At 36.1% G+C, this 20,688-nt stretch overlaps 1 protein-coding gene and 1 long non-coding RNA gene across 7 annotated transcripts in view; one reads left to right on the top strand and one right to left on the bottom strand.

Annotated features, from left to right (window-relative positions):
- Window positions 1-20,688, bottom strand: part of COBLL1 (cordon-bleu WH2 repeat protein like 1) — a 161,902-nt gene that overhangs the window by 102,052 nt on the left and 39,162 nt on the right. The gene's annotated exons all lie outside the window — the stretch shown is intronic.
- LOC118500093 lies at window positions 3,818-20,139 on the top strand. Its single transcript, XR_004902623.1, has 2 exons — window positions 3,818-6,243; window positions 17,877-20,139. It is a non-coding gene; the product is annotated as an uncharacterized LOC118500093 (long non-coding RNA).

Below are 20,688 nucleotides of genomic sequence, written 5' to 3'. Positions count from 1 at the left end.
GAAATCCAAAAGGCGAAGTAAGCAACAGACACAGTGAAGATGCTGTGTTTTCATGAAGACATGTTTCCACCTCGTGAGGTCTCTGGGCAAGGAGTAAATATAATTCTTAGTCAATAATTTGCTCTTCCACTTAGTCAAACTCTAGAACACACACCCTTTAAGAATACCTTGCTTGTGGTGTGCTTATTTTCCCTTGGGCGTTTCCTTCATCTTGGGAATTTTAAATACACACACACCCCTCCAGAAATTCACCAACAGTGAGTAGTGTTTTCCTCTGTAATATTCTGAATTTCACAATGTTGCATTTTAATTAGTAAAGTGATTTTCACCACTTTAAAATCAAAAGCACAAAAATAAAATTCAACACCATATACTTAGATCACAATGAATACCATGTAGAGAATATATTTATATTCTTTGCATTGATTTATTAGACAATTTTATTCAAAAATACTTTTATTTTTTAGGTGCCTGATATCCATATGGCAAAAATAACACAATAATGGTCAATGTCAAAAAAAAAACTACATGAATACTTATGGAGAGAGAATGAATTTTGTAAAATGTCACTAAAAATAAAACTGCTACCAACAATTTGTAGAAATGTTAGCCTAATATTTAATTTTTAGTTAAAATAATGCTTTGGCATCATTATGGTCCTAAGCAGAAGCTAAGGTTCATTCACTTTTCAGATCAGGCTCTTTTTAAAGTGCTGCTTGGGCACTGTTTCATTCTTTCTCACAACAACCCACAAACAGACACTCTGCTTATTTGCAAGATACATAAGGACAACAACTAGTTGGAGGGTCAGTCAATGACATAGTATACATGGGGGGCAGGATTTTAACCTATCAGGCTGATTCAAGACCTGTACTCTTATCCACTACATTTAAAGTCAAATTTAATCCCAAATATGCTCCAAATTAAATCTTCCAGCCTGATTTTGTTTCAAAGGCTTTTCCTGTGAAAGAGCTTATCTGTATGTACTGTGTACTCAATACTTTCAGTACAGAGTACATATGGAAGGGAAAAAGAGGGAACTACACGCACCAAGAAAACCAAAAACAAAAAAAGAAAATAGGCCTACTTTCAACAGACATCAAGGTATTCAAACATCACTTCTGCTTTTTAGAGAGAATGTAAAAATATTTTCCTAAACAAATTTTTAAATGTTTGTTTGTTTATTTATTTTAGAGAGAGGGAAAGGGAAAGAGAAAGAGAGGGAGAGAAACATTGATTGGTTGCCTCTGGCGCCCTGACAAGGGACCTGGACCCCAACACAGGCATGTGTCCCGACCAGGAATCGAACCAGTAACCTTTCATGGGCAGACACAACCAACTGATCCATGCGAGAGAGACATCAATTGGTTGTCTCTCACATGTCCCCAACTGGAGACCCAGGAATGTGCCCTGACTGAGAACTGAGCCAGCAACTTTTTGGTTCCCAGGCCAGCACTCAATTCACTGAGCCACACCAGCCAGGGCGCATTATGTTTTTAATGATGTTTTTTTGTTGTTGTTATTAGACTCAAAGATGATTATCCAGTGGAAAAAAATGAATGTTTTATCCATCTAGTTTAGGACATTTTTTATTTAGACAATACTTTGAGATTTCCACAGATGACAAAGGTGTGAATAAACTTGGTGGTCAGTGTGATTATAACAGCATTGTGAAAGCTTAAGTATTAAGAAATCTTAAGAAAATATGTGATCTTTATTATATTATTACTACTTATTTTTAATTTTGTGAGTTCTGTTTACTCCATTAATAAAATTACTAAGTTTTAATATTATACACATTTTTTAAAGTAGAGCTACTCATCCCTAAATAAACTCTCTATGTTGGTTAATGTATCTTAAAAAAATACTCAACTGACCAAAAAATGTCTAAAATACAATAGAAAAGTATTATACCACTATGTAAACTGAACAATAAAAATCAAAACAGTGTATTTCCATTATTTTGCAAATTATGACATCAAAGTATTTACCTCAAAAAACAAACAGAAAGCAGATTAATGGGTTGCCAGGAGCTTGGTGGGGGTGGGGGGTATGGAATGAAGAAAATGTTCTAGAACTGAATAATTGTGATGATTGCAAAACACTGTATATGTATTAAGTGATACTGTACTATACACATTAAAATGGTTAAAATGGTAAATTTCGTTATGTGTATTTTACTACAATTTAAACAAAACAGGATATTTTAAGATTGCTGTTAATATAATAGTAGATTTCTGATGAAAAATTTATACTTCATAATAACAATTAGGATATAAAAGTAACATGTCTATTAATATATCAATTATTAAATAATATTTAACAAAAGTTTAAAGTGTTAGCATGTTTAAAATATATTAAAAATCCATTGCACCCTGGCCAAGAGGCTCAGTTGGTTGGAACATCACCCATACACCAAAAGGTTGCAGGTTTGATCCCCAGTCAGGGAATATACTGGGTTGCAGGTTCGAATCCTGTAGGAGCACGTATGTGAGGCATCTGATGGATGTTTCTCTCTCACATAGATATTTCTTTCTTTCTCTTTCTTCCTTCCTCTCTCTCCATAAAGCAATGAACATATCCTTGGGTGAGGACTAAAAAAAAATCCATTGCAAGTACAGTTTTATCGCCTAAAAACTTACAGCTTTCCAAAGGAAAGATATATTTAAAACAAAATGGTTATGTTTAAAATGTCATTAATAGTTGAGTAGATTGTCTAGCTTTCTAACATTGTTTCTTTTATTAAGTAAAGGAAAGATTAAGCCTTTAGTATGTGATTATGATGACCATGGATTTTGGACTTTTACAGCAATAATCTAACAGTAAATACCTAACTCCCAAAGGTCTTCAGAAAGGAAGGATACATGGATCTCAGGTTGAGGATGTAGCCCTTACAAAGGCCATTCCGTCAGTCAGCAGTGTCAGGAACATAGGTCTGGGATGGCCAAAACCAAACATTAAAAATCTCCTTCGTCCCAGACATTCTGAACACATCCGAGATTCAGAGTTAATGGCATGAGGCATCTTAATATTTTAAGCGAGAGGTAAGAATGAAGTTAAAACCATCACATAGTACTAATGAGAGTGGATACTGTCACACTTTCTCTGCAAGTGCTAAGCTAGACATGAGGCAGAGGCAGCAAGACCAGGGTGCAGAAAGAAGCAGCAGGTCCAAGTAGACTACTATTACCTTCTCAGGCTTCCTTTCTTTCCTCCACTTGTGGTGATTTCTCTCATTTCATAGTGTTCACAGCACTTATCTCTAACTTCATTCATAGTAATTTTATGGGTTGACTAAAATGCTGTTTTCCTTTATGCATGTTTTATATTCTCAAAGACTTTAAGATCCTCAAAGAAGGGAGGACTATTATCATAGGTACAGCATGCAGAAATCACTTGATAAACATTTCCAAGTCCAAAGCATGGTTTGTCTCAAAAGGCGGGTTCTAATGTTAATTATTTGAAAAAGACATCCCTAATATCTTCCTCTTTCTCCCACTGGAACATTCTAGTTCCTTGTCTTATGTTCACTGAACACTTAGGGCCCCTCACAGGTAATCGGACTGCGAAAGCTCTATATAATACTTTTATGCATTTATCTATTTCCATCCCAATATGGTAGACTTCTTTATGCCAAGAAATTTGTCATTTTCATTTTTCAATTCCCTTAGTACTAAAAGAGTCAATAAATTACTTTTTTAAAAGGATGACTATAAAGAATAGATACAAAAGGGTATTTGGACACTCACAAAAATACTTTTTAAAAACCCTACAAATAAATTGCAACAGTTGAAGATATAAAAAGTGGAGTTTTTTTGTTTGTTGTGTTTTATTTTTAAGCAAAATAGAACAACAGACAAAACTCTTCATGAGGAAACAGAGAGTGGGCCACAACTTCACGCAGGGGTTAATACGGAAAGTTGCACCAAACGTTTTCTCATGAGCTAGAAGCTCCAAAAGTGAGAGATAATGTAACTGCTGATAGTTGATATGGCAGCAAAAATAAACTTTATACAGAAGCCCAGGTATTATTTAACTATGCTTTCTATTTGCTGGGGGATTTAAATGGTGTTTGAGCCCAAGAAAGGAAAAATAACATCTAAAGCTTATTCTCCAGGAAGAAAACAGGAATCTCACACATGGGCATACCTGAGGCCTTATTTGATTAAAAAAAAAAAAAAAAAAGAGGAAACCTGACACCTTCCTAAAAAAAGAGGGCAGTGGGGATTTTTATATCAGACAGGTATAAAACAGACAGCTAAATGGATAAAGAGATTGAAATAAAGCACTGACATTGAAAAATGACAACAAATCTAATTTTAGATGAATATAGTATCCTAAGGTCAATATAGAATTTTTCTGAGTATAAGAATAATTCTGGTTAACAAAGCTGACCATGTGCATAACTAAAAGAACCAGGCATATTAAAACACATGGAACGCTTCCTACATTACATCTGGAGTATCTCTGACTGTCATATTCAACAAGGTATTGTACACATTCAGAGGACAAAGCACCGTGCTAGATAGTACAGGAAATCTACTAAAATATTCTGTCCTCCTATAAACACACACAAAATAACATGGGCACAAAGCATCCCAAAATTCATGCCAAATAAAACAGAGAGTGAATACCTGGGCAGAAGTATAAAGAAAAACATCCTGGAGGAGGTGAAGGTCAATATGGTCTAATGGGACGTGGATATTAGACGTTGAGATGGACTAAGGGAAGCATTTCTGGGAAACTAGATGTATACACTAGATGTACATATGTAGGAGCAGAGGCAGGCACATATGGAGCTTGGAGAATAGCAATCAGTTTAGTTTAATGAGTCATTTAGGAGGAATGACTCAAGCAATAACCAGTGATAAAACGTAAAAAAAAAAAGTCTCAAATTCCATCAGAGAGAGCCTGAATGAACAGTATTTTGCAGCTCCATCTCCCTCAGGTCCACAGGCCATAATCGCTGCCCAGAGTAGCTTAAGTGTCACTTGCCCTGGTTCTTTCTCACCAACTCCCTACTCATACCCCTTTCTACTGCACTTGTGGAACTGCTCTCCAATTCCCAAGAAGCTTATGTACAGGGTGGGGAAAAAGTAGGTTTACAATTGTTCATATGGAAAATAATACAATAATAAAAGAATAAACTAAGTGTTTCATGTACTCACAACTGTAAACCTACTTTGCCCAACCCTGTAATTGTGTCTTTCTCAATTATGCCATCTCCATCATAAACATCTGCAATGGAGTCTGTTCTTTTTCCCTTTGCCTCTGCACATCAGGAAAGGGAACAATGTGAGCATTTTCCTGAATCCTTTCTGCATCGTCCAAACTACCTTATTACCCTAGTTCATTACAACCATGCCCTTTCCTCCATAGGTCTCACCATGTAGGTGAACCCCAATTCACTTTCTACAAACTAAGGAATTTGACATCTGACTATTAGTAAACTTACTCTTCCTTAATTGCTACAAATTTCAATGTCAGTATTGGTGGATCATCCTACTTAGTTCATGGCCTCTTAAGCTGTCTTCCATCACCAGAGTACCTTGTCATTGCCTGAAACATCACCACATCAGAAAGATAAAACTTTAACACCCCATCCTCTGATTATAACATCCCCTCTCTGTGCATCTGACTCCTCACATAAATATCCTAGCCTCATTTACTTGCCATCCGCCATAGACTACCTGATGAACCACCTGAGCTACACTTTCACCTACAATCTCAATCATTTTTTATCCTTAATCTTCCAGTTTATATGGTTCATAAAACTACCAACTTGGAATTATTATAATAATACCATTTCTACTCCCATGAGGGTTCTAAAGAAAATACACCCTTCAAAATTATTCCATTATTAATTACAGACTATCTTCTCTTATGATTAGTTTTCTAAATTTCTGTAAGCAAACCTGAAATAAATGATCAGAATTTGAAAATGTGAGGCCTTTATATTGAATAAAAATGTCAGCCACTGTAACAGACTCTTGTCAGTTACTTCCCACCATCCATCTCATACTTCTTGTACAGTTTAGCAGTCCTGGTGACTAGATGGGATCAATTCCCATAAGCTAACTATAGGAGTGGGCCCTAAATGACCTAAAACAATAAGCAAAATCTCACAACCTTACTACTGTGATTGGCAATAACTCAAGTTCAAACCACTCAGAGGCTGGAATTACTTTAATCATAGGAACTGCTAAGGAGACTGGCTCAAAGCTGGTCCAGAGTGAAGTACGGGTGTCTTTGACAATCAAGGGAGAGAGACTTCTCCAAGAAAGACTGGTTTGCAGATGTGACATTTAGAATTTCTGCATCCATTGTGCTGTCACGCACAGAAAGCCTGTGTTCAAACCCAACCCTGCATTTTCTTTTTGTTTTAAATCTAGAAAAAGGTGATATTAATAGTTTCCATGGAGGTTATCTAGGCCCACTCTTCTCCTCCAGTAGCATCCAACAGCTGGAGAACTGAAATGGGAGATGCTATACTTTAGGCTGATTTTGTTTTATGGTAGGAGGATGTTGAGCGAAAGTTTATACATGGATATGAGAAAGCTTAAAATTGAGCCAGCTATTAAAAGAGTTAAAATGATTGACCCTGGGGTTAGACAGAACAGAGAAGTAAGTCCATGACAAGCCAGATAACTAGAAAACTTTAAAAATATTCAAGAGATACAAAGAACAAAACAGGTTTAATAGGAAAAGGAGGAAGGCAAGATATGTAGAGTGAATGGCACTTCTGCATGTGTCATTTGAGGTATGCTAATTTCAGTAACAAGGGAGACAGTTTGCAGGAGTACAATAGAGGGGGTTTTTTTTGGTATATTTCTTTTTAAATAAGTGACTGAAACATTAAGATACACTGGATGAGTCAAATACCTCATCTTAATGGATGGAGATCATGGTGACAGGTTAGGGAGGACTGAGAAAAACCTGGTAGGGGATGGGCAGCTGTAGAGATCATAGCGAGTATTTGGCCAGATGGTATGAGTCTCTAAGGTCTTGATTGTTCATATCCTCTCACAAAAATATAGAGTACCATGGAGCAAAATGGGGTACAGGGAAAAGCCAATATTAATATTACTTCTGTGCTCAGGAGAATGAGGACATGCAATGTTCTTGAAGAACAAAACTAACAAGGAGAAGCAGAATGAGATGTGAAGTTGAAGTTGTGTCTGTCACAGAGGTTCAGAAAGTACAGCTGAATGCAGAGCTAATCCATTGATTCTTTTAGCATTGTATTATTTCTATTCAGATTTCAAAATAGATGAAAATATGAGATTGATTCAATTACTACTTAAATATCTACCTGGCAACCTATAATCAGCAAGCCTATTTCTTAAAATCTAGATTGTAATTGCAGATATTCTCTTTGCAATTACTCCTTTTATAGAACATTTTCAAAAAGAAGTAATAATTGAGTGCAACTGGATAATTTCTCAGCAAAGATTACTACTTATTTTCCTGCCCTTAAGATGATGGATGTTTTACACCTAGGGCCTATAATAGAACAGTGAATACTTCCAAAATAGGAAGTTTTTTTTTAACTTACCAGTTGTTTTTTTTTTCTTCTAATGTATAAACGCATTGAGAAGGTACAGATTAAGGAAAAATATAAATATTAAGACAAAAACATGAAATACAAATAATCTGTAATTAAACATGAACAAAGAGCCTGCTTATTCAGTTTTTTCCCTTAACTTATAAACTGGTATCTTATATTTGCTCATTACATGTAAAAGCTTTTAAGAAGATAAGTAAAGAAAGAAAGTGTAAAGACTGCACAAGGAACTCCAGACAACAAAACATGGTTTACGTAACACAGCACCAACCCATCAATGAGGAAACGTGCTTCGGAGGACACTCTACTTCTCTCTAGAAACCAATTAAACTTTTGACAATTTTAGGCAACTGACCTAAAAACAATGCCAAAACACAAAATTCTAGCTTAAAAATTACTTCCTCTCCACACTTCCGCAAAACTTGAACTACTGCCTTATAATGTACTATCTAAAAGCCACTTCCATCAGATATATCTGGTAAAATCCGTATCTTAATTACTTACCACTCAGGAAAAAAGTATATAAATACATATGTAAAAATTTGTTTTGTACACATATACTTGATTCCCTGCAGCTTACCCTTTAAAAAGTATTCTGCAGAATATACTCCCAGAGATATAATAGATTTAGGACACTCTCCTAGACTTATATCTGCTAAGTACTTTTTTTCTGGTATTCTGGGATTAAGAACTAGCATTTAGCTCTAGTATCTTTGCCTTACTTGTTATAATATCCAATTTTTCAAAATTTAAAAAGTGTAACTACATATATTACTCAAATATGTATTTTTTAAAGTATTTATTCACAGAGAAAGCCTCTAATAGCATAGATTTTTTTAAAAAAATCTTATCACCCATAAATCTACCTACTCAAAACACTGGGGGAAAAAAATCTAATGAATCTTCCACAGGATACATGGCCAGAAAGGCCAAAGGCGGGATTTTAATGAGTACTAGGGGTGACGAAGGCCAGGAAATGTGGCCATGGAAACACAGTAAGGTCTCATCCATTGCTCTGATTTTTTCTTTCTCTCTTTTTTTAATATATAATCTTTATTATATTTTTTCCATTACCATTTAGTTCCCTTACACCACCCTCCCCCCAGCAATCACACTATTATCCATGTCCACGATTCCTTTTTCCTTTTTGCTCAATCCCTCCACCCACCAACTACCACCCCCACCCTCTCCCACTAAGCTGTCATCTGTTCTCCATCTATGAGTCTGTCTCTGTTTTGCTTGTTAGTTCAGTTTGGTAAGGTGGATATAGTGGACCAGTACTCAATCTCCATATCAACTTCCTTCTTGTGTGTCTCCCTGTATAACAGAGGCTAAGCCCTAAATACTTCTTATGGCAGATTTCCTTTCAACTAGGGGTCTGCTATGTACATAAACAGTCATAAGATTAGGAAGGAACAAGTGAAGTAGGCAGTGTCATGATTGGGTTTTATTACAGCAGCACTCCATTGTCCAGTCACTAATTTCATGGGTTTTAACAAAGCATGGGACAATCATTTTTCTCCTGGAATGAATCCAACGTTCACAGGGTAGCATCAGAGCCACCATCTGAGGAGATGTCTTCGTGATTCCTGGATCACAGCTGTGCCCCACCTTCCTGATGACAGCAGAGGCAGCTGTGCGCCAGGCAGGCCAGGGAAGGGGCACTGTGCCCCTGAAGGCCTGGCCGGGGCTCTGACGCTCCAAACTGCCAACACTCTCATCATCATCATTCCCTGTATTAGATTTTCTTCTGTTCAAAACAGCTCATTTTTCTTTTATGTTCTGCAACTTAAAACTGGGAGTATGCATTTATATTAAACTATCAGAAAGGCTCAGATATGTGCTCAATTATTCTGTTCTTAATCCAAATACTCCTTTGATGGATACATCACAGATGATATTTTAAGTAAGCAGTAAATATACTTTCAAAGCCAATTTCCACTGGCTCCTGAAAGAACAGAGTCAGGATCTCAGTTATCTCAGATTTGGAAATGGTTAGCTTTTCACAATAGGAGCAAGATTTAAAAAAATATTTAACCTATGCTCAAAGGCCTAAGGTCAAATTCTAATTCCATTACTCACTACATGACCTTAGGCAAATTATTTAGCCTCTGTAAGCCTCAATTTCATCAACTTTCAAATTGAGCAGTATCAATCACATAGTGTTTTTATTAAAATTACGTAAGTAAAGCACCTTAATAACCATTAGATATCATAGTGAAAAAAAGATCCCATTCAAGTCACTTCAAAATTTTTGGCTCTAAATACTTCTAGAAATATTTAAATTTTTGAAACATCAATTTTTTACTGATGCTTTGTATGGAGAACCTGTTTGAGCATATACATTCTGGGGAGATCTTGCCCATCAGAAAATACTGCCTTAAAAATAAAAATTTAGGCTCTGGCTGGTGAGGCTCAGTGGATTGAGTGCCGGCCTGTGAACTGAAAGGTTGCCAGTTTGATTCCCAGTCAGGGCAATGCCTGGGTTGCAAGCCAGGTCCCCAGTTGGGGGTGTACAAGAGGCAACCGATCAATGTATCTCTCAAACATTGATGTTTTTCCCCCTCTCTTTCTCCCTCCCTTCCCCTTTTTCTAAAAATAAATAAATAAAATCTTAAAAAAAATTTAGGCAGACTAAGAGACCTCTGCTGCTTCACCCCAGAGTTAATTCCTTTCTAGTCCTACTACACCCTGGAATTTCTAGTTGGAGCAGACATTCCATCGCAGGATACACCCTACAGTTTCCACACATAAACATTCTTACTATGAAACTTCACTAAATTTCCAATCGGGGTCACTACTTAGCCTGGAAAAAAACTTCTGCTTCTTACTTCCAATATTCAATACTGCAATAATAATTCCACAGAAACAGGCAGAAACTCTTAAATTTACCCTTATGGGCCAAACCCACCCCCTCAGTAGAATGTGATTCAGACCTCTGAAACACAATTTATTCCTTCTGCGGTGATTTACACACTATTTACATTGTAGAAATACATGGAACATTCTTTTTTTCAGCTGGACCAAACTCTGCTATATGACAATGAATTATAAAACCTTTTAAAGAAAGTTTCAGTCTTTTCTTTAAAAAATAAATTTCAAAAAGGGGACATCATACCATCTGAGATTTCCAGTAATACCACAATTGACCCTTTTACAAATGTGATATATTTTACTTAACAAAATCTAATTTTAAGTACAATACTTTCACATGTAATTTTGACATACATTTTATTTTGATAGAAAATACTAGAGGAAAAATAAATGAGATTGTATTGTGGTAGAAGGTATCTACCATATTTTTCAGACCATAAGACCACCTAGGTTTTAAAGGAGGAAAATGGCAAAAAAAAAAAAAAAATTGAAGCAAAAAATGTGGTAAAATATTTAGTAACATAAATAACATAATATTATACCAATGTAAATGTAAACAGAACTCAACAGCAGCATTAACAACCATTATTCATTCCAAATTTGGGGGGAGGGGAAGAAAAAGAAAAACAAAGTGCATCTTAATAGTCTGAAAAAATGGTATGTTCTTGCATAGATTCTTAGGACTAAAATCACAGTGACCTGGAAACATACTTTGAGAGACTTTTGTTTTTATAGTTTCTATATTAAGTTCTACATGAAATGCCTTCCCAACATTAATGGGTCTTCAAGAAACAAGAAATAAAATACACACAAAAAATCATTCTATTGTAAAAGAATAATGTAAAAGAATAAGAAAGATATTTTTATGAGGAACCATTCAACAATTCAAAACCAAGCATGAAATATGATAATCACTGGGGTCATTTATTAGAAAAGCAATTTTCGATTACAGATTTGAGATTTGTGTTTGTGTGTGTTGTGTGTCTTTTCACATTGTGAAAAGTTTTGCCAGATGACTAAAATAGCCTTTAAGTAAGTTACCTAACTATTAATCATAATTAGGACCCCTGTCCACAAATGATATGGTTGTCTATTTACAAGCACAAGGGCATTCATACTTACAAGAGGGAGAATGAATCTGAGGGAAGGAACAGTAGAGCCCTCTGTGTTAAGAAAAAAAAAAAATTGCCTGCCTTTAAGGCAATCTCTTCGGAAGGAAAAATCCAAACCTCAAAACTGAAAGGGTGGAAGCTGAGCCACAGCCTTCTCCTCTGTATCCTGGTGATAGCACTACCTATTCTTACAGGGTTATTGTAAGGCTTAAATTATGCATACCGTAAATCATTCCACAGATGTAAGATCAAAGTACACTGAACTTGTCTAAATGCTACCTAGGAAGAGTAAAAAGAATGTCTTTGAATGTGAGAGACATCTTATACCTGGGGGTGGTCCTGGTAAGAAGTTTCAGAAGTATACAAATAAAAGTTCATTTCAGGTGATTTGGGGGAGGGGTTGGAATGAGGCAAGTAGGGAAAATAAAAATCAGGTGAGAGAAAACACCAAATATTATGAATAATTACACAATGCCATATTTAAAATCCTGACATTTCAGTGACTCTTTACTAAACATAATAATGGCCCAGCAAATTTCATATCATTTGGCAAATTCCACTGTTCAGTCAGGTGCATGCTTCTAAAAATAATGCAGTGACAGCAGAAGGAAGGAGAGCAAGACTAACCAGGGCTTAGTATGCATACAGCCCAGGTACTTGAACTCCCCAGGAACCATAAGGCAATTTCATTCCCCACACAAAGGCTGATGTTGAAAGACACAGACACCCCCAGCCCCTACCCTTGGCAGTTCTGTGCTTTCTTATTAAGTCAACACGAACTATCAAAAAAAAAAAAAAAAAAAAAAAAAAAGGGAGCAAAAGACATTGTCAAACTCACAAATCCTTTCCCCACCCAACAAGTCCTAGTGTTTAAGACCTAGTATTGTTAAGAAAAGCAATGAATATGAATTTTTAAGCCTTCTAAATCAATGCCAACTGCAAAAGCCAACACAAACAAAAGTGAATTGTGAGAAATACTTATCACAGTTACCAGTCTTCACTCACCCCACTTCCTTCTAGGACTCTTCTCATCTTCATCTCTAGGGAAAAGTTGCTTCCACATATCAAGTAATCAAATATGTTTATTTTGAAAGGGAAACTACCCTAGATGTTTCTTTCAAAGTTACTCCTTTATAACATTCTAAAGGGAAGGCTTTTAAAAAATTTTTTAAAAAGCAATACTGAATTTTGAAGCACTCACGCAGCTAAAAAGATAGAAACTGAAAATTCTTCAACAGAAGAGGAATGTTATCATATACAAGTATGATAACAAGTACATATATATATATATGAGAGAAACATAGAAAAGAAACTGCAATGGGAACATGATAACTTACTTTTGATAAAAATAGACAATTTCCTCAAGGTTAAAAAAATAATTAAATGGTGCTTATTTTTTATGGAATCACTACTACTAATTTTTACTTATGTTTTATTAAGTTTATCATTGTTAATATCTTCTAAACCTTTCTTGCCCATCTAGTAGATAGACTGATCAATAACCATCCCAGTTAAATTGAGTCTCTCCAGGATTGTATGCAATGTCTTCCTCACACCTCTTGCAGGGTTTAAATTGCCATACTATGCTTCTGTAAATATAATCATATGGAACGTACATCTAAAATATTTAAGATACTTTATTATTTTCTTGAGGTCAAAGATCTCTACATAAGTCTAAAATAATGCATCCTTAATCTTTCAGAAAGCTCTGATGAGCAAATTGTGTACTGACAACCTTAAAATGTATATTTTCCTCAAAAATCATTTCAAAGTTTCACCCAAGAGATGCTCAAACAACTTTATAGGAAATGTATAAAGGCTTTTTTTTAATTTTTATTTTTTTAATCAGGAATAAGTAGAACACCTGATATAAGACACGCAGGCTTGGCAGCCTCCGGAGGAACCGCTGGCACAGTGGTCTACAGAGCGGGCCACGTGAGCGGTGGTCCCTGGATACCCTGCTTCCTGACAGGACACGCTGTGAGACACACCTGAGACACATGGCACCACCTAAAATGCAACCTAGTCAAAAACCATTGAACTTGAATCCATGTTGCCTAACTATAACTTTTCCATATACAGGGATTTAAGAACAAGCTAACAACACCAAAAGGAAGCAATAAAAAACTCTAGAAAGTCCAATATTTTATAGGGCAATTGGCTCTGTCTCTTTAAAAAGTCACTGTCACTGGAGGAAGAAGTTTCCAGATCATAACCCAATGTAGAGCCAAGTCCCAGGTTAGCTCGTAATATCTAAAGTAGGATAAACTACTTTAATACCTGTAAATGTTTTGGAGGCAATTGAGCCAATGTGAGAATGAACTGGGTACTACATAAAATAAAAATGTATTGACATGGAAAGGTGAAGAGAATCAGCAGAAAAAGCAGCTGATAAACCAATATGGCTAAAACAGCATTTCATTTTGGTAAAAACAAACATATGTGGAAATAAATGAAGCTAGAATTCTATACACTGAATTATAAATAGGATAATGTCTAGATAAGAATATATTGCTTTATTTTTTAACATTAATATCTTTTAACATTTTGCAGTGGGTATGTGCTATTTATAATAAGTAATATTAATATAAATTAATTATAATTAATAAAAACCTTAAAAATAGGTTAGATTTCTGTACAGGCCACCAACTTCTTATAAAATTTTATGGTGCATAATGACAGATAGAACTTGCTGGTCTTCCAAAAAGAAGGGGAAGTGATATAGTAATAACATTGTCTAATGTGAAAAAAATTAACTGACATCATTTCACATAAAGCTTCTAAAACTCAATGCTATTCACAAGGCTACAAGTAAAAAAGGCATTACCTTTGGGATTCTTATCAATACCAGTTACAGGTAAATGTCAATAGTAACTGAAAGCCCTTTCATGTGCAGACATTCCTAAACTAGGCTATGTTGGGTACCTGCAGGCTGAAATCTGCCAGGCAATGAGGAAGATTGGGGGGGGGGGGGGATAAAGGGTAATAGAGAGGAAAGGAGGGACCTGCAGCTTCTTCCCCTAAACGACAATCCCAAACACCTGTTGCCACCAAGATGACAATAAAATACCCTGAGATCTGCTGCTGCAAACCTAAACAGCTTCCAGCAGATTTCAAAGATGCTGTCATCAAAGCGCAATGGGTGTTCCATGCACCACTGGTATGATTTAAGTTCTCTTTTGTTTTACAAATCAATCTTTCTTGCAGAAGACAGGAAGTTGTACGCAAGGCAAAATGAGTGCCAAGTTTCCATTTCACATAGTTTACAGATTTAATAAACTGACATAACATCTCTTTTCAAAAATGAAAGATGCTGTGTGAATTATCAATTTACTGCCTCTCAGTTCCAAGTGGACCCTTCAAGGCAGGCCCTCCAATAAACAATGGAATTCCCTTATGCAGCTCCTGTTTAAAGTACACATGATGCTAAGCTTTTCTACAGAGGGCACTAGAGGGACACTGCAGTGGAAGGGGCTTCCTGGAATGTCAGACCTGGGCTGGGGCGTGGGTGGGTGGTGGTGAAGACATGAGCACAGAACACCATCCCCCTATGATCTTGCAGCCTCCTCCCAGAAATAACCTTTCCAAAGTCCTCTTCACATAGAAACCAGAGTTCCCACACTGACTGAAGGCTCTGAAGACGTCTCGCCCCTGCTGGTGTGTATACTCTCTCAGCAGGGCCCGTCTCAGCCTACACACAATCACCTGTGACCCAGAGGGTCACACTCCAAGCAGCAGCTGCTTCTGCAACCCATCAACCACTTACCATGCCACCCTTCCCATCCCTGCCATCACATTCATTTGGAAGAATTCCCGCCACCTCCAACACTCAGACTCCTACTGTGCGTCCGTCCATGTCTGCTCCCCACCTGGACCACAGAGGGTGGACTCTTCGCTCAGCAACTCCAGACCAGCTCCAGTCTGTCAAAACCAGCAAGCTTCCTGCTTCAGGGGCTGAACTTCACCTTCTCCACACAGGTCTGAACCCTTAGCCAGTTTGTCCTTCCTTGGTGACTCTCCCTCAGCAATACGGAGTCATGTATTATTTCCTTATATATTACAGTTACTCTTGTATCATTGTTAATAATTTCTTATACTAAATTTCCCATTTAACCAACAGTCTGGTTTCTAACCCCTCACTGGACCCTGTATACAGCTAGAGATACCAAATAAGATGGTCAGTTTTCTCAGGCACATGCTGTCTAATACCTTCAAAACTCACCTTAAAGGCTAAAGTGTCTAATTTAATCCTCTGTAGGTGTCTAATCACTCCATAATGTGCTACAGATGACATAAGAACATTTGTGTTTGTGAGGTGGCATTTCTCTATTCACAAAAAAGTTAAAGGGAGAAAAGCTTGAATACTTCATGAAGTACCTGATTATCTAAACAGTATGCTGTATACCTGAAAATAATACCAAACAATATTGAATGTAAAATGTAATTGAAAAAAATTAAAAACATGATAATAAGCAAATAGCCTGATAACCCACAGATGCAAGGCTACTGTCCCACCCAAACCTTACTCTAAACCTGTTACTACTCTGTCTCAGCCTCAAGGATTGTAAGCAAACCGCAAACCAGGGTGCTCCGGCCAAATACTGGGTACCCTGTTGAATTAGCTAATCAGTATCCTTGCTATCTATCAAGGTTGAACATTAGCAAGTCATCTTTCACAGAGCTCATAAATTCTAAACAACGTACTGTTTTGCTGTAGCAATTGTACAATACAGGCACTATTTCCTAATGAGTATACCACCTCATGGCAGGCACAGTTTGGGGTTCCTTTACAAATGTTCTTAGAATTCGTTGAACAGGTCTATAAATTAAGTAGGTAAATTACTTTTATCTAAGAGAAGAAACTCAGTCAGTAAGCAACATATTCACCATTTTAGAGACAAAACTTAGATTCAAACCCAGATCTTGCAGATTCCAAAGCCTTTGGTTTCACCATGACCATGAACCCAGTCCTCCCTTCAGACTTCTAGCCTTCATCAAAATTTGGCATAACTGAGATATTTTCTCAACTAGTCTTTTCAAGAAGATCTGATTACATATGTTTTTTGGACTATGGCACGTTTCCCTTCCAAGAAAAACAAGAGGGAACCTAGAACACTCTTGAAGCAGGTGAGAACTTTTCCCCCTAGCCCAGAACTAATTCATTTATATTTTCCCTATGCAAGAACATGTTACAACAGATACAAATGCTACCAAATATATTCAGTTTCAGGGGACACCAGAATAAAACTAAAAACTATATAAGTATACCTCTATCTTATTATACTGGATTGCAGAATTAATTAAAATTTATACTTAAAAGAACAGTTATTACTGGAAATGAAATCAGAAATCTGTGGTTGGTTATATTGGCTTGTGCTTGGCACACCTAAAATGAAGTTTAAGTGCAAAAGTGACCAACACATTTAAAAGAAAGTGTATTTACCCTAATTTCAACACAAAAAGAAATGTTAATGCTCTCACTGCAGAATTTCTGACTGGATAAATCAGCAGTTTTTAAAGTAGTGAATAAAAGATAAAATCTGAGACTCCTATCCAAATTGAGAAAGTTTATTATTTGTTAAATATCTGCCTCCACCTCTCATCATTTATATAAAAATTTTAAGTGTGTAACATCAAATTTCACACAATTTATTTTACATAAACATTTGTTTTTAAAATATGGATCCTTCAATCTTCTCTAGCTTGTCAAGGCTGCCAGCAAAAGTGGTCTTCGTTCAAACATAATTTTAGATACAATCATAATTTTTCTTTAAGGAAAACTGTCACAAATATGTTCCTCAGACATCAAACATTCAATTACAATAACTCAAGGTCCAAAATGTTATATTTTCCCCTAATAAATGTTTTAAGATTATAAATAAGAACCCAGTACTCAGAGTTGGGAAAAGAGTTACAATACAATTTTCCTGACAGCAGACCAGGGAAAAACGCTATGAGATCTCAACACATAGGTGGCTTGCCTACTAATAGCAAATAGAACTTGGGATGTGATTTAAAAGAGTTAATTTTGGTCACTGCAAACACATTGGTATTGGGTGTAGTTTTAGGAAAGATGAGGTAAACACACTCTACTCTGTCTCTCCAATAGACTACAGCTATAAAACTCAGAATTGTTGAAGCAACAATTTGAGGACTCAAATTAAATTGGAGCAGGTGGATTGGAGAAGACCAGAATTCAAAATGCCATTTTCCCCTCCACTATACAGCCAGAACTGAAGGCAGCCCAAAACCTGGAAGCAGACAGTGGATGTAAGAGAGAGTGTAAGAAGGAGAAGCCCTGCAGCTAAGGGTCAAGGAGCAGGAAGGAGTCTCTTAGTCCACAGAAAGAAGAAAATGCCTTTTTGTATTTCCTTTTGCAAAAACCAAGAGTATTGTTATATATAGTAATGAACAGTTTCAAAATAACACAAAAATGAACTAAAAATACAAAATGTATGTAGGATTTGTATTCTAGAACCTACATGACACAGAAAAGAAATGAAAGTAGATCGAACTAAATAGAGAGGCTTACACAATGTTCTTGGATTAAAGGACTTAACACAGTAAAGAGGTCAATTCTCAAATTGATCTATACACTTAACAAAATTCCAGTCAAAACCCAGTGGGATTTTGTAGATATTGACAGACTGATTCTAAAATATATAATAAGGCAAGGGAATGAGAATAGAAAACAATTTTGAGCAAGAACAAGCTGGAGAACTGCTCTTTGATTTCAGGACTTACTACAAAGCTACAGTAATGAAGATAGTGTGGCATTGACGAATGGATAGATATTCAGATCAATGGAACACAGAGAGTCCAGAAATACAGCTGCACAGATATAAAAAACTTATTTTTTAACAAAGGCTCAAAATGAACAGAGAAATGATAGTCTTTTCAACAAATGATGTTACAATAGTTGAATATCTATATGCTGAAAAGAGAAAAAGAAAAAGAAAAGAAACCTAGACCTAAACTTTATACCTTTAACAAAAATCAAATCAAAATTAGTAATAGAACTAAATACAAATGAAAAGCTTAAAACCTTTTTTAAAAAACCCATTGGATAATATCTTCATGATCTGGGGTTAGATAATGACATCTTTGATGAGATACCAAAGAACAATCCATAAAAGAAAAACTTTCTAAATTACAGCTTATTAAAATTAAAAACTTTTACTCTATAAAATACAGTTAAGAGAATAAAAAGATAAGTCACACTCTGGGAGAAAATATCTGCAAATTACATCAGACAAAGAATTTATACATAGAATATATCAATAACTATGAATACTCAACAAGAAAACAAACAATCGAATTTAAATATCAGCAAAGGACTTAGACAGGTCACTAGTCAGGACCTACACATGGCAAATTACATGATAAGCTCCTTAACATCCAGCAACATAAGAAAAATGTAGATTAAAAACAAAATGAGATATCACTAGATGCCTACTAGAATGGCTAAAATAAATATGGACAATACTAAGTGGAGGTGAGAATGAAGAGCAAACAAAACCCCCAGGCACTGGTGGGATGGGAAATGGTACAGCCACTCTGGAAAATTATTTGGAAACTTCTTATAACATTAAACATATACTTACCATATGACTCAGCAATCACTTTCCTACACACAAGAGAAATGAAAGCTTCATGTTTACACAAAAACCTGTATGTGAATGTTTCATTCATAATGACTCAAAATGGAAAACAAGCCAAATAGCATTCAGTGAGTGAACAAACTATAGTACATCCACACTGTGGACTACACTAATCAATAAAAAGGAACTACTAGTATGTATCAAAGTTGGCTGAAGCTCAAAGGCATTATGATAAGTGAAAGCAGGTGGTCTCAAGAGAATGCTTCCATTTTTATGACATTCTCAAAAAGCCAAACTATAGTGACAGAGAATAGATCAGTAGTCACAAGGTGTTAGTGATGAGGGAGGGAGTAACTATCATGAAATAGCAAAAGGCATCTTTTTGGAGGAATGAAGCTAACTGCTCTATATCTTGATTGTGGTGCAGTTTTCATAACCTGTGCAAGGGGCAAAACTGCTGGAACTGTACACCCAGAAAGTCTGTTTTACATATGTTAGCCAACATTTTTAATAGAATGCCCTTACTGATATCCAGACAGTGACAGTTGTGTTTGCTCCTGCCTCCATCCTACTTTAAAGTGAAAATATCCATGACAGAAGATAACTGCACACTGAATAGCACATTTATTTCCATTATCTGTGAACATGCTGCCTCTTTCTAGCAGAATGATAAGCGCCAAAGGCTGATGGGAGATGGGGTTATAGTACAAAGTCCCAGAGACACAGCTAGTCATTTGAATGTTTTATTTCTTGAGCATTCAAAAGAAAAAAAAAAGAAAGTAATAATGTATTTTTCTGATTCTTTATAGTTACATGAGAAGTAAATGTAAAAGTGTATTTTAGCTTAGTATCTAGAAAAACACAGTTTAGCAACTAAATAACAAATTTGCTAAACAAAAAGATGTAAAATATCATCTTTTATATTTGTCATTTACACTCAAATCTCAATGATCTACACAGCAGATTAACATTCATCAATAAATGCTAATAACAAAACAAAAAATGTATCTGTGGGGAAATTAAAGTTAAAAATCTGCAAAACAAGATAAAAACAACAACTACAAACTTGCACATTTGTAGACGTCACAGCATTTGGCATAGTACCTGGCACCCGGGAAGCATTCATCATAAATCCATAAGGTATCATACAATAGCGTTAAATAGGAATACTCCAACATAAGGCCCACAGATCAAATATGCACCTCTGTATTAAAGGCTAAGCATAACGATTCATACATGCAAACACATGCATACACCTGCCAGCAATGAAATTTGCAGCAGAGGATGCTCCTAATGTGGAAAAACTGAGTTCACTTGGCCCAGGACAGCAGGAAAAAGCAAGGGACAGGGGGGTGACTGATGTCAGGGGGAGGCTGTGTACCCAGCTTCCATTGTACCATTCCCCAGACAGTGCTGACTTACTCTCCCAGTAAGGCTCACTGGACAGCGTGATGGAGGAAGTCAGAGCGTGGATTATGCTGAGGGATGCAGGCTCTAAGAAATTCACAACAAATTAAGGTAGAATTCTGAGATAAGT

This window comes from Phyllostomus discolor, chromosome 4, assembly GCF_004126475.2.
Source record: "Phyllostomus discolor isolate MPI-MPIP mPhyDis1 chromosome 4, mPhyDis1.pri.v3, whole genome shotgun sequence".
Classification (NCBI taxonomy): Eukaryota; Metazoa; Chordata; class Mammalia; order Chiroptera; family Phyllostomidae; genus Phyllostomus; species Phyllostomus discolor.
This window is presented reverse-complemented; position numbering and strand designations above follow the sequence as displayed.